The sequence below is a fragment of the Pseudorasbora parva genome, chromosome 11, assembly GCF_024679245.1.
Source record: "Pseudorasbora parva isolate DD20220531a chromosome 11, ASM2467924v1, whole genome shotgun sequence".
NCBI classification, from domain to species: Eukaryota; Metazoa; Chordata; class Actinopteri; order Cypriniformes; family Gobionidae; genus Pseudorasbora; species Pseudorasbora parva.
In genome coordinates, this window is record NC_090182.1 from 29273063 (window position 1) to 29287102 (window position 14040).

At 38.6% G+C, this 14040-nt stretch overlaps 1 long non-coding RNA gene across 1 annotated transcript in view; it reads right to left on the reverse strand.

Moving 5' to 3' along the window:
* LOC137092516 (uncharacterized) overlaps positions 1-14040 on the reverse strand; it is a 305870-nt gene that overhangs the window by 139697 nt on the left and 152133 nt on the right. The window lies entirely within an intron of this gene.

Sequence of the window (14040 nt, forward strand, 5' to 3'; positions counted from 1 at the left end):
TATGTTCTTATTGAGTTATGAACCCTCTCCGCACGCAAAATAATTGCCGCCTCTATGTCATCCTCTTGTCTTGTGTATTTCCAAAGAATGGCTGAGTTGGTCAGCATACACAGAGATGCATTTTGAATGCATCTAGTTTATCGTTGTTATTTTTCAGTCCTGTATTTCATAGATCTGAAATCATTAAATAGTAAAAAAATATTTGTCATGGACCGTGACCTCAATGCTGTTATCCATCACAATGTTTTAGTTTCCACAAGCCTTCTTTGTAGTGGAAGTGTAGAGATGAAGCATCTGGGTAACAGTAAAGTTCAGTTTCTAGATCGTTTTCAGTGGTATGCACATTAGAAAACACTTGTTTGCTATAATTAGCTGAAATTGAGAGGCAGTTGATTAAGTAGGAAGATGAGTGTGTGATGTTTAGAAAAAAAAATATTTCAAAGCAAACACTTCAAAGCTGAAAAGTAGAACTGGAGCAGAAGTATGTATGAGAGCTGCTTCAAAGAGGATTCCAGTGTGCGGTACGTGTGTGAAGGGTAACTATGCATTAATATAATCAATAGTTCTTGCTAGACGCATACACAGACATGTCAACTGTTTTCATACAGAACTCTAAGCAAGCAAAAGACATATAACAAAGTAAACTTAAGTCAGAAAAAGGGATTTGTTAGTGAATTGTGATTTTTTTTTTTATGCATCCTGAATATAACTTTTACAACAAGATACTGACATGTTAAAAACAAAGCGCGTTCAACTCTTTTACAAAATGTTAGATGCTAAATTCATAGTCAACATTTTACATCCTCTCCAATTAAAAAGCAGGAAAAAAAGTTTAAATGTAAATTATTGAGATAATTATTGTAATGGTTTTATAAATGTTTCTGTGATAAAAAATGGTCAGCTGTCCACTGAGAAACGATCAATGCTTTTGTTCAATTATTCACAAAAATCTGCAAAAAAAATGTGTACTTTCCTCTAAACAACAAAATAAACATGCAACAGAAATGACACCAGTGAGAAAACAGAAGTTAAACCATCTGATCATAGAGTTGTGGATATGTTTGCATCAGCTCTGCAATTCAGCACTCCAGGAAAGTCACATCATGTTTATTTACAATGCATTTTATTGTATACAACTCATTGAGATCCCCTAAGGTTCCCTTAAGTTTACTCTTGTTTGACTTTAAATGTTGAAAAGACTGTAACTATATTCTTTACAAACAGGAACAAACTTAAAGATTGTCCTGACATTTTAGTAAATGGGCAAAAAAATTAAAATGTGAATGAATTCAAATATTTAGGGGTTACCCTTGATAATGCTCTTAGTTTTAAAAATCATGTTAAAAAGTTGAGTAACACACTGCAATTTAATCTCAGAAACTACAGACACATAAGAAACTCTGCTGCATCACATATTTAAATGCAATGATTCTCCCACATCTTTTTTATTGCATGACAAGTTGGTCTCAAGCATGTAAAACAGCCATAAAACCACTTGAATCAATAAATAAAAGTGCTCTTAAAATTCATGACAAAAAACACGTCAGTTTCATCACTGTCAGATACTCACCAAATATAGATTCTTGAATTTTGAAAATGTAATATTGCACACAAATGTATGATTATTGTTTAAAATCCTTTATAATGCAACTGCTCCTCCTTTGAAAAAATTGATTAAACTTAACTCAGAGAAAAAAATAAGAGTTACCCGATCAGTTACTGGAGGGGAATGCAGTATTCCTAAACGCAGCCCTTCATTTGCCAAATCCTCTTTTTCTTTTGTTGCTATAAAGAAATGGAATTCACTTCCAACAGAGCTAATTAATTGTACGGATTTTAAAACATTTTCATGTCTCACAAGAAATTGGATGTTGTCACAGCAAATTTGTAGACATTTGTGTGTGTGCGTGTGTGCGCGTGTGCGCGTGTGTGTGTGTGTGTGTGTGTGTGTGTGTGTGTGTGTGTGTGTGTGTGTGTGTGTGTGTGTGTGTGTGTGTGTGTGTGTGTGTGTGTGTGTGTGTGTGTGTGTGTGGTCTGTGTCTGTGAGATGGTTGAGTGGGCGAGTGGGCGGGCGGCCGGGGGTGGGGGGGGGCATATTTATTTAGAAAGGGTGGTGGGAGGGTACATTGTTTTAATGATGATTTGAAATGTGTGTATTTAAAACTCTGTAATTGATAATTTGCACAACTAAGATTAAACAGTATTACAGTATTAAACATGAAAGGAAAAAAACCCTTAGTTTAGGAATTACAACTGTTTCTACTATAACGCTGCTCTCCAGTGTGTTCATGATTTTACTTGTGGACATCTGACATTGATGCACTGAACGTAAAAAAAAATTAACCGGAGATGAGTTCCATGTCAAAGAAGGAGGAGCCACTGAACAATCTCTGAAGAGTTTTATCATATTTATAATAGATAGATATACTGAACCGAACCGTTCTTTTTTACCGAATTATAGCAAGATTTTGTGCCATAAAATCAAAGGCACCTTTTCTCCCACGGCGCATTTAGCCCCGTTGTACCCATTTACTTGAGTTTTACAGTTGTTTGAGAAATACTGGATACGGTTTGAAACTTTTTTAAATTGGCTTTTTACTAGAGGATTCTATGGAGTGGACCTCTTCCCCATGCTTGAGATAAACCCATATACTGCCAGCATGCATAAAAGGAGGCTTGTACTCTAACATGCATCTTCACACAAACATAAACCTTTAAAGAAAACCTGTCAGCACACTATAGATTCAAACCAAAACTACATTAATCCAATCAACAGTTAGCATGTGAGGTTCCTGTTGCCAAGTTACTGTACACACTGTCATGTCAATAATTAGCCATGCATGGAGGTGACTGTTGTATAACGATACATATAGGACTCCAAACGAGCAACTCTGCCAATTAAAAACTGCCATTCACTCTCAGCATGTCCTAATTAGGAGGCACAAACCCAAGCTCAACAAATATATGGGGTGTTACTGTTAATGCAGACGTGAAGGATTTAGTATATCAAAGAAAAGGCATTTTGACGTACACTATATTGCCAAAAGTATTGGGACACCCCTCCAAATCATTGAATTCAGGTGTTCCAATTGCCACAGGTGTATAAAACCAAGCACCCATAGGCATGCAGCCATGAAGTGGTAGGCCACGTAAAATCACACAGAGGGCTCAGCTCATGCTGAGGTGCACAATGCATAAAAATCATCAACTTCCCGCAGTCAGCTGCATCCAAGCCTTACATCACCAATGCATCAGCAATGCAAAGCCTCGGATGCAGTGGTGTAAAGCACACCACCACTGGACTTGGACCTTGGATGTGTTCCCTGGAGTGAAGGAATCGAGCTTCTCTGTCTGGCAACCTTATGGACGAGTCTGGGTTTGACTATTGTCGGGAGAATGGTACTTGCTTTAGTGGATTGTGCCAAGTGTACATTTTGGTGGAGAGGGGATTATGGTGTGGGGTTGTTTTTCAGGGGTTTGGCTTGGCCCTTTAGTTTCATTGAAAGGAACTCTTAATGCTTCAGCATAGCAAAACCTTTTGGACCAGTTTCATTCTCCATGCTTGTGGGAACAGTTTAGCGATGGTCCCTTTCTGTTCCAACATGACTGCGGACCAGTCAACAAACAAGGTCCACAAAGACATGGATGAGCCCCCCACCCCATGTTAAAAAATATATATATATTTAAAAAAAACTGTGTGTGTGTGTGTGTGTGTGTGTGTGTGTGCGTGTGCGTGTGTGTGTTATTAACTGTGCACTGTGAAACTATCAAAGCTTTAGTTGAATTATTCACAAAAAAAAAATTCTAATTTGATAGCTTGACAGATATTTTGTGAATAATTTAACAAAAGCCAATAATGTTTAGAGTGTCATGGTTGTTGCCCCCTTGCTGGGTCGATATTACGTCATCACAGGACATCTAAAGCGAACATCAGCATACTGTACATCTTTGACTGTAATTGGAAACCACACATGTAACCGTGTACAGAATCGTTCATGTCAGTTTTCATCACTGGAGAGACTTTAATTTAATGTATGAGGGACCTTAACTTAAGTATGTCTGAAAATGCTACAAAAATAAATATATGGGGCGCTTAAGCCAAGTATTTAGAACATCAGATAAAATGTATGTTGATCTATAACAGGAAGATGAACTACATGCTCTTGAATAAATTATGCTTTGTAACATGCCATCACCATCATCTTGGGATATACAACACCTTTGGCATTGACTTTTAAGCATCCATTTTTTATAAAAACATTTGAGAAGCTGTCAAGTTTCAGAAAGCAAGGGGATTTAAAGCTTTGTGGATCGTCCCAACCTTGTCATTATGTGAAACAATGTCTTTTAAAAAGGTCCATGAGCCTATTATCTTACAGGATGAAAGCCACTGCGGTGGCCAACTTTTGCCGACCTGACCACTTTGCAAGCAGCTTTTGATGGTTGATTTTTTTTTTTTTATGATTTCTTTCTCCACTCAAATTCCCGTGACCATCATAATATCCTGTCCTCGGATATCCAGAATGTCTCTACATCCGCGTTTAACCGCATGTGCCTATGAAAGAGATAGCACGACAGTCAAAGCATGTCTGGAACATCAGTCGGGGGAAACAGATCTCCAAGGCCGCTTCAACACGTCAATTAGGAACTCTATCCTAAAAAAATGCATTATGGGATCTGAGGTTGACGGATATGTGGCAGCAGTAGTTCGTCTGTGACGTACTGATGCAATGGTGTTTGGTAGGCAACAACCGTCAAAGAGATCATTTTCAAACATCTTGTGTTGCTGAGCTTGACTTAGTAATGTCATTGATGAGTGTCCAGTTTAAAAACAGCCCATAACAGGGGTACATTACATTGATTGACACAACGTGATGTGACAAGTAGTAATGTTGCATAGATCTGTATGCTTAACACAAAGGTCACAAATCATTGGTTTAATGAGTGCTTTAATTCTGGGTTGCTTTGATTGGACTGCCAGATTGATCATGGTTATTCTGCTTCACTTAGCCCATAGTGGTATCAGTTCCAAACACATTTAGCTCAATAACAGATGATGAGAGCAGCCCAGCCATGCTAATGGACCGCCGTGCCCTGTGTCTGGGATAAAAGGCTGAAGTCTTGCCATCATCACTCAGACTGGTAGTCTATTCCCAGTCTTTTCCTGCTGAAATACAGCCAGTAGTTCTCATTAACACATGATTTTACATAGTTGTGTTAATTTTGAACAGGCATGCAACTAATTGTCTTGTTAAAACAGAATCTTCTAAAGTCACCCTTTTTGGTTGCTTGAAAGGAATAATGTAGTCTGTGTGAAAAAAAGAAAGTCATGGACTGTGATGAATCTATTCACAAAGGGAAAATGGCATTTTTTCCTCCCAGTTTAAGCCTCCAGATTGGACAAACAAAAGTTTACAACCCATTCTCACTCCCAAGGCATCAATATCCAAAGCATGTTTAAGTTCCTTCCGCGGCCCAATGAAGACGCTAAAGGTGACCCTAGGCATCGCTATATCGACGCTAGGGTACGACGCTAAAGGTGACCCTAGGCATCGCTTTATCGATGCTAGGGTACTCAATTGATTTCAGTTGTTTGCCCACTGCATCAGATCAAGACACATTAGATTTTTTGCATTTGTGAAAGCAAACATGATTGTATTTATTGCAAAAACTGACCAAAAATTGTATAAAAGTATTCACGCATGTTGCATTCCATTTCTTCTGAAGTCATACGATGTCTTCGTTTGAATAGAGTTGATCTTAATGTTTTAAACGCTGAATAGATGATCCTGCAACTCCGTGAACGCAGTCATTCATATCTCATTCAAATGATACACACCCGACTCTTTAGCATGACACGATTGGTCACGAGACACACAAGAGCCAATGGCATTTCACTAGGAAATCTGACGTAATGGGCAGCAATTTTTGAAATTTGATGTGCATGATCTTCAGCGGATTGAAGACGCTGATTGCTTTTGTGGATTTTCTTCACACAAATCAATCGTTTGGCTTCAGAACACTTGTGATATTTCTACTGTTTGAATACATTTTGGATGGAGTCATATGTGCCTGTTTTATCCTGTGTTTATGTCATATAATACACAAAGGGGTATCTTTAGGGATGGGGTTGGGATACGTGTTCAAACGAGTCAAAATAGCGTAAATAAATGTAAATACAATTATGCTGGCTGATTAAATTGTGAATCACACTTCAACATCTCATAGTGGCAAAACCATAACCCAATAATTTGATCGTGACGATAACATTCTCAAAGGGTTAAAGGGTTAGTTCGCCCAAAAATGAAATTGATGTCATTAATGACTGACCCTAATGTCGTTCCACACCAGTAAGACCTTCGTTCATCATCGGAACACAGTTTAAGATATTTTATATTTTAGTCCCAGAGCATATGCAGTCAATGCCCACTTTACTGTCCATGTCCAGAAAGGTAATAAAAACATCATCAAAGTAGTCCATATGTGACATCAGTTGGTTGATTAGAATCTCTTGAAGCATCGGAAATACATTTTGGTCCAAAAATATCAAAAACTATGAATTTATTCAGCATTGTCATCTCTTCCGTGTTTCTCCAAAAAGATTCAAACGGTTCATGAATCAGTGTATTGATCAATGCTTCGGGTTGCAAATGTCAGGTGATTTCAGCAGTTTGGCGGTTTGTCGCGATCCGAACTGCTGAAACCAGGTGACATTGACGACCCGGCATTGGCAGGACACTAATAAAAGAAACAGGGTATGATGGGATATGATGATGTTTATAATGACATGTTATATATGTATATAATGCTGGAGTCCCAATACAATAAGTGTTGGAGTCCCATTTCTAAGAGGAATATTTTCACCCCTAAGCCTTGCTACTCTGTTTCAAGGGGCAACAGGAACGGGTAGGCAAAAGGGTATAAAAAATAATTGGGATTGGGCCTAAGAGTCTTATTTTCATTCAACGAGGATGCCTCATAATCAGGGCCCTCCTCAACATTACCGTCTGTCTCAGACACATTCTCCTATGTGTCACTGTCACTGTCAAAATCTCTTTGACAGAAATCCTTTGCTTAGAGATTTCAATGTTCAGTTGAAAGAGAGTGCTAAAAAAAGAGAGCTCACAAAGCACAAATAGAAATGGTTTAGAAGGCTTCTGTGCAAGCTTTTATATTTGCTCCTCCCCAATGTTTGGTGAACTATCAATGTTCTTTTTTTATTTCCCCTCCCCCATGGCACTGGAAATATCAAAGTTCTGGTGAGAATTATGATTTCCCCCCTCCATCATGTTATGTGAACTATCAGTAGTTCTCGCAATACTACAGGTACGGTTATGTTAGGCTAGGGCCCTAAAACAGAGGGAAATGTTTTGAAGATGATAAAATTGCATGTTATGTTGGCCTCAATATCATCCAAAACAAATGTGTGGAAAATGTTATATTTCTTATATGTTTTATAGAGATCACCAGACCTGAATTTGACGTGAGTTGTGTTTACGTTTTGTGTGTGTGTGGCAGTTGTCCATGAGGGGCTGCCTGCGTTACTTTCATTTTGTTTGGTTAAAGTCTTTTAAATGTTCGCCGGTTCCCGTGCCCCCCCCCCCCCACACACACACACACACACACACCCCACCCCCGAACATTCTGTATTACAATTTCTATGTCCAAATTACCATTACACATACACACAACAACGTTATACCATTTGACCCATCACGTCTCCACCACTGCGACATTGCAACTTTTGTTGATGCCTCTCGTTGCCCAGATGGAGCGAGCGTTGCAGGAGTAGCAATGGATGAAGTAAAAGTAAAGTTGGCGAGTGGAGTATATGAAATTGTTAACAACGAGTCTTTAAAGGCACTTTAGCCTGTTTCATTAGCCCATTCATGACACTGTTGTGATGTCGAGAGAGGTGCAAGATTAAAAAAAAATAAGGCATTTTAATCGGAATGATTTTAGCGTGTGTGATTTATCACAGGCACGGGTCAGGTAACAGGTCAAATATTAACGGGTCTGGGCGGGTGTGGATTTAATTTTGATATTTTCACAGGTCATATATTGCGGGTACATTGCGGGTACGGGCGGGGGCGGGTCTCCAAAAATGGACCCGTGCAGGACTCTGAGCCTGCCCACCGACTCTATACACGATGTGATTGACCTGACCAGAGTTTGTTTCTTCCAGCTCGAAAGCCAACAGAGAGTAGCTAGACGCCCTGGCTGATTTATTGCCGCTAGGGTGCGTCTAGTTTTCTATGCCTATTTCTATTTCTAAAGGATCATGTGACCCTAAAGACTGGAGTAATGATGGTGAAAAATCAGCTTTACCATCACATCAATAAATTACAATTCATTATTTTGAAGGCTTAAATTAAAAACTTTTAATATAATTTGTAAAAAAAATCACAATATGACAGTTGATAAAAATGTGATACAATATGATAAAAAATGTACCGAACCAAAACTATACATAGTATATATTTATTCCTAAAGTATCAGTGATAAACAAGAAAATAAATGGCACTTTGTGTCAAACAGGTTACTGTCCAATACCACAAATTTTGAAATCTCAATCATCTCAAATCCCCTGAATGACACAGAAAGAGAGGAACTGAGCTGTTCTTGCAAAAATAGAAAATCACACATGCAGACAACAAAGAATTGCTGAAAACTCTCTCTCTCTCTCTCTCTCTCTCTCTCTCTCTCTCTCTCTCTCTCTCTCTCTCTCTCTCTCTCTCTCTCTCTCTCTCTCTCTCTCTCTCTCTCTCTCTCTCTCAACCACACACACACACACACACACACAAAATTTTCTAGTGGCACTATGCAGGCGTGAAGCAACAGCCTCAGAGTAATCCTGCCATCTTCTCACTGCGCTTCTAATTGTTCCCCTAGCCGACAGGTGTGTCTCTTGCTACGGTCTCAGCAGGCTCTCTCTCACTCTCTTTCTCTCACACACACACACACACACACACACACACACACACACACACACACACACACACACACACACACCTATGCACACGCATGCACTCGCACTCACTCACACAAATAAACCACAGATAAACAAATATGAAATGTGTTCACACATACAAACACAAATGTGTGATATGCACACATTCACTTCCATGTTCCATGTTCAGTCACCTCATACATACAACTGAATTACAGGGCTGACACTTTTGGTCAGACTGATGGGATTTCTGCTTTGTTTTATGTCATTACGTACACAGAGAGAGGTGATATCTCTCCCGCTCTTGCACATAAAGACACAAATTCTCTGAGAATATAAGCGTCTCCTCCCACAGTCTTCATGAAATCTATAAAAGAAGTCAATATTTGCATTTATATTTATTTTCGGATGTCAACAGACTATTAATGAGATGGTCTGGATGAGGAATGTGCTCTTATTAGTGGGCTATTAGATCAGTGCTCAAAACCGCACTCAGAATATGTGCTATACTGCTGAGAAACCACAGTCGGCGGTGCTAACACTGGAAAGATGTAGCTCCTATGTGTTTGTCTGGAATTGGAGTTTTATTATTAGCTATTTTTATTGGAAGTGACTTGTATTACACTGATTGTAGGGAGAGTCCCTCTGGAATGGCCTGGGGTTAAGTGCCTCGCTCAAGGGCACAATGCTGATAGGGCTCTTTCAGCAACCGCTAACACCTCCATGTGGTTGAGCACAGAGCTTTTTTCCTGCTAAAACCTATGCCAAGTTCACATTTTTGCCAAATTCTGCCTGAGATTCTTCAGTGAACTCAAATATTATTTGTTTAAATGGCAGCACTCCATAACCAAAATGGATCCATATGGCATTGATGGTAATGACGGCAAAATAGTCATTAACTGCATACAAAACTGCATAACTTTCTTCTGCAGAATATATTTAAAAGAAAATGTCTGTGCTGTGATTTTTTTCTGTTGTTTTATCCAATTTTGTTGCTGTTTGGAACAACATGAGGGTGCTAACATGATATTTTTGAATGAATAATCCTTTTAATTTGTCCTCTTGTCAAAATGAAAGGAGACAAAAATCAAATGAAAGCATCTACAGGGCCCACAAATAGCCATAAATGGCCCCATGTTTGGGGTAAGCTAAGCTATTCTACAAGGGGAAAGCTGAATCATTAAGCAAGACAATCATTTATTTTTCAAATAAAATGTAAAGGTCCCATTCTTCGCGTGTTTTCAAAGCTTTGATTATGTTTACAGTGTATACATATACAGTGTATACAGTGTAAACATAGTATTTTTCACACAATTTACTTATCTGTACAGCGCTGTTTCCTCTGTCCTAAACACGGCCTGATGATTTCCTTGTTCTATGAAGTCCCTCCTTCAGAAACATGTAACGAGTTCTGATTGGGCCAGCGTGTTGTGATTGGACAGCAGCTTAGCGCACTTTGCCCGAAAAGGTCCCGCCTCTTACCATAACGGGGAGAAGGGTTAATCAACAAACGCTTCTAGTGATGTCATTCCTGAAGGAAGTGCAGGGGTGTAGTCCAAACCAGCCATTCGCTGTAGGCTTTGAAAGGGAACTTCTGTTAAATAAAATATCTCGCTTGGCATTGAACTTTGAGCTTTATAATTTTACAGGTATTATTTATGCTCTAACAGCAACATTTCACACTAACTAAAGTTTGAAAGATGGAATCGCGAAGAACGGGACCTTTAAGAATTATTTTGCTGTATATATATATTCTTTTAACTATTTAAACTATTTATAAACTTAAACAACTTAAACTTCAAAATGTAAAAAATACACTTTATTTTAAGGTGTAATTATATATTTAAGTACTGTTTAATATTAATTAACTACTTACTACAGAGTTAGGGTAGGATTAGGGTTTGGTTGAGGGTTTGTTTTCTGCATCATTTTCTGTTGTTATTATGGTAAATATGTGTAAAATATGTAACAAGGATACTGTAAAATAAAGTGTTACCTTTTTTCAAGTAAAAGGAAAGAAAGAAAAAGTACTCAACTAATAAGAAAAAGCATCCAATATTTGACTTTAAAAAAAAAAACAAGGTAACCTACTATCATCCCACAATCCAAAAATTAAGGTCACAAGAAAATATGATTCATTACTGCTCCCCCAGTTCCATGAGGCTGATTAAGTAGAGCTGAAGAATCAGAGATGGAAAAAATTCACTGAAACCCACTTTTCAAAAAATCTTTAAGGATTTTTCCTACAAGGATTTTTTGGCAATGATGAAGTATTTCTCTGCATTTGGATGCAAAGCTTGCATATATTAGTTAAGTCACAGACACAGTTTACCCCAAAGCAACTGGTACATTACACCATAATTTCAACACTTACCCCACAAGTTCACGTCAAGTACAATTTTCAAAGCATATTGTTATATGACAAACATTAGGCCGTTTCCTCCTAAGCAGATGTGAGTTGAAATACTGAAACATTGGGCTTAAGTCAAATTTTTATATATAGCGCTTTGAATTCCTTGAAAAGGGCTATACAAATCGAACATATTATATGGCACTTTACATGGAAGGGGGGAATCTCCTCAAACCACCACCAATGTGCAGCATCCACCTGGATAATGCGACGGCAGCCATATTGTGCCAGAACGCTCAGCACACACCAGCTGATTGGTGAAGAGGAGACCAAGTGATAAAGCCAATCAGGATATGGGGATTATTAGGAGACCATGATGGACAGGGGCCAATGGGCACATTTAGCCAGGATGCCGAGATTACACCCTTACTCTTCTTCCGAAGGACATCCTGGGATTTTTAATGACCACAGAGAGTCAGGACCTTGGTTTAACATCTCATCCGAAGGACGGTGCTCTTTGACAGTATAGTGTCCCCATCACTATACTGGGGTGTTAGAACCCACACAGACCACAGTGTGAGCGCCCCCTGCTGGCCTCACTAACACCTCTACCAGCAGCTACCTGGTTTTCCCATTTGGTCTCCCATCCAGATACTGTCAAGGCTCAGCCCTGCTTAGCTTCAATGGGAAACCAGTCTTGGGATACAGGGTGATATGGCTGATGGTTATTATTATTATTATATTGTTTTACTGCACTTGTAAACTTGTAAATATGTTTTTTTAAGACTCTTCTAACATGATGAAAGCATATCCTTACTTAAAAAATTAGAGATTAGGAAGAGTTTATTACCCTACAAAAGTCCTGTAGCTTAGATTCAGAGAATAAGAGAAGCTCATAATTTAGCATAAAGCCCATAAATAAATTTCACATTTTTATTTATCCAAACACAGAGGCACTCTTAGTGTCACTGTGAGGGCAAACACATTCCATCAATCCCCCTACACACTAAGCACTGGACATATTTATTTTCACATGCAGGGAAAGTGTCAGTATTGACAAAGTTTGCCATATGTTTGACATCCATCAGAACCCAGACGTCTGCATATAATGGACCTGTCATGATTCATGGCTGGTCTGGGTGATCTGCACTGACCTAAGAGCTTTGATGCTAGCTCTGCTGATGACCCAGTCTTCAAAGCATTAAACTAATTCATGCACCCTTATGCCAGGTACACACTGTACGATTGTATAGCCCCGATTTTCACTTACTGACATTTTTGAGGAAACAAAAAATGCTTAAATTGGAGGCAAAGCAGTGCTCGTTCACAAGAGTTTCAAGCTTGCAGAGTGTATGATCTACGACAAAATATGAGAGAAGCATTACTGCGTCACCAATGGCCATGAAATATTTAGCATGCTAAATATCTGGATCTATCTGAGACTCAGAATCATGCAGCGTGTAATGTGTTTTGACTGGAAATTATACATCGACGATGACAGCCAATGAGAGCACAAGATACAGGGCAAGGGAAAGTTCAGGGGGAGGAGTCATAGACCTGCAACAGAACGTCAGCAAATTCAGAAATTCAGTCTCGCATGAGAACTCCTGTCTCACGCATGATCTTATGTTATTTCTCGTATATTACTGTTTGGTTGTGAAATGTAGTTTGCAGACTAGACAGAGTTGTTTGTGATTCTGCTAAAATTATGTATAATGTTTGCCGACTACTGCACACTACTGCAACTAAACACACACACACACACACACACACACACACACACACACACACACACACACACACACACACACACACACGCACGCACGCACGCACGCACGCACTCACACACACAATCATTAGTGTTGTAGTCAAGACCACCTAAACCGAGACCAAGTCAAGTGTGTGCATAGACCAAGTCAAGCATGTGCCAAGACCAAGACAAGACCAAGACAGGGTGAGACTGAGTCAAGACCAAGACAAGACCAGCACTCCTTGAATTCATCTAAAAGATCCATATCCACAGTCTGAGAAATTGCTTATATTTAATGAATAAATGCAATTATAATAGTAAGACACTATAGCGCTATTTCCAATCAAATCACTAACAACAAAATTCATGAATTCTTAATTGATACAATTACACCATCCTTAATAATGTTCTGATTTATTTAACATTAAAACATTAAAATTATTTAACATCCATGGAATCATTTATTCAACCGATTTATTCAAAGTAGCTGATTCATTTAATAAAACGAAATGTTGCAGAATTAGCACAGTTTGTCATTTAATATTAACTTTTTGTTTATTGAACGTTTGTATAAATCATATAATTAACAATCATGCTCATATTCATGAAAACAGCTCTCTTACTCTTGTGATACTGCTTATTTGTATTTTATGTTATATATATATACATTAAAAATCTCAGAAGTTTTTGGCCATTTATATAAATTTTGGTCATTTTTGATACAATGCTGCATTGATTTTGAACTCGGCAGCACAGTAACAAAATAAATCGCATTACAAAGAAGTTATTTGTTGCATTTTAAGCCGCAAGTTTTACAATAAACCACATTAATGATGTTAAATCAGATAAGGCACCTGCAATCCCAGCAGTTGTGGTCATGACTGGTCCTGAGATAAAAATCCCAAGTCCTCTAAGTCCGAGACCGAGACAAGACTGAGTACAAATGCGGTCGAGACCGAGAGCCCAAGACCAAGACCTTCAAAAAATGGT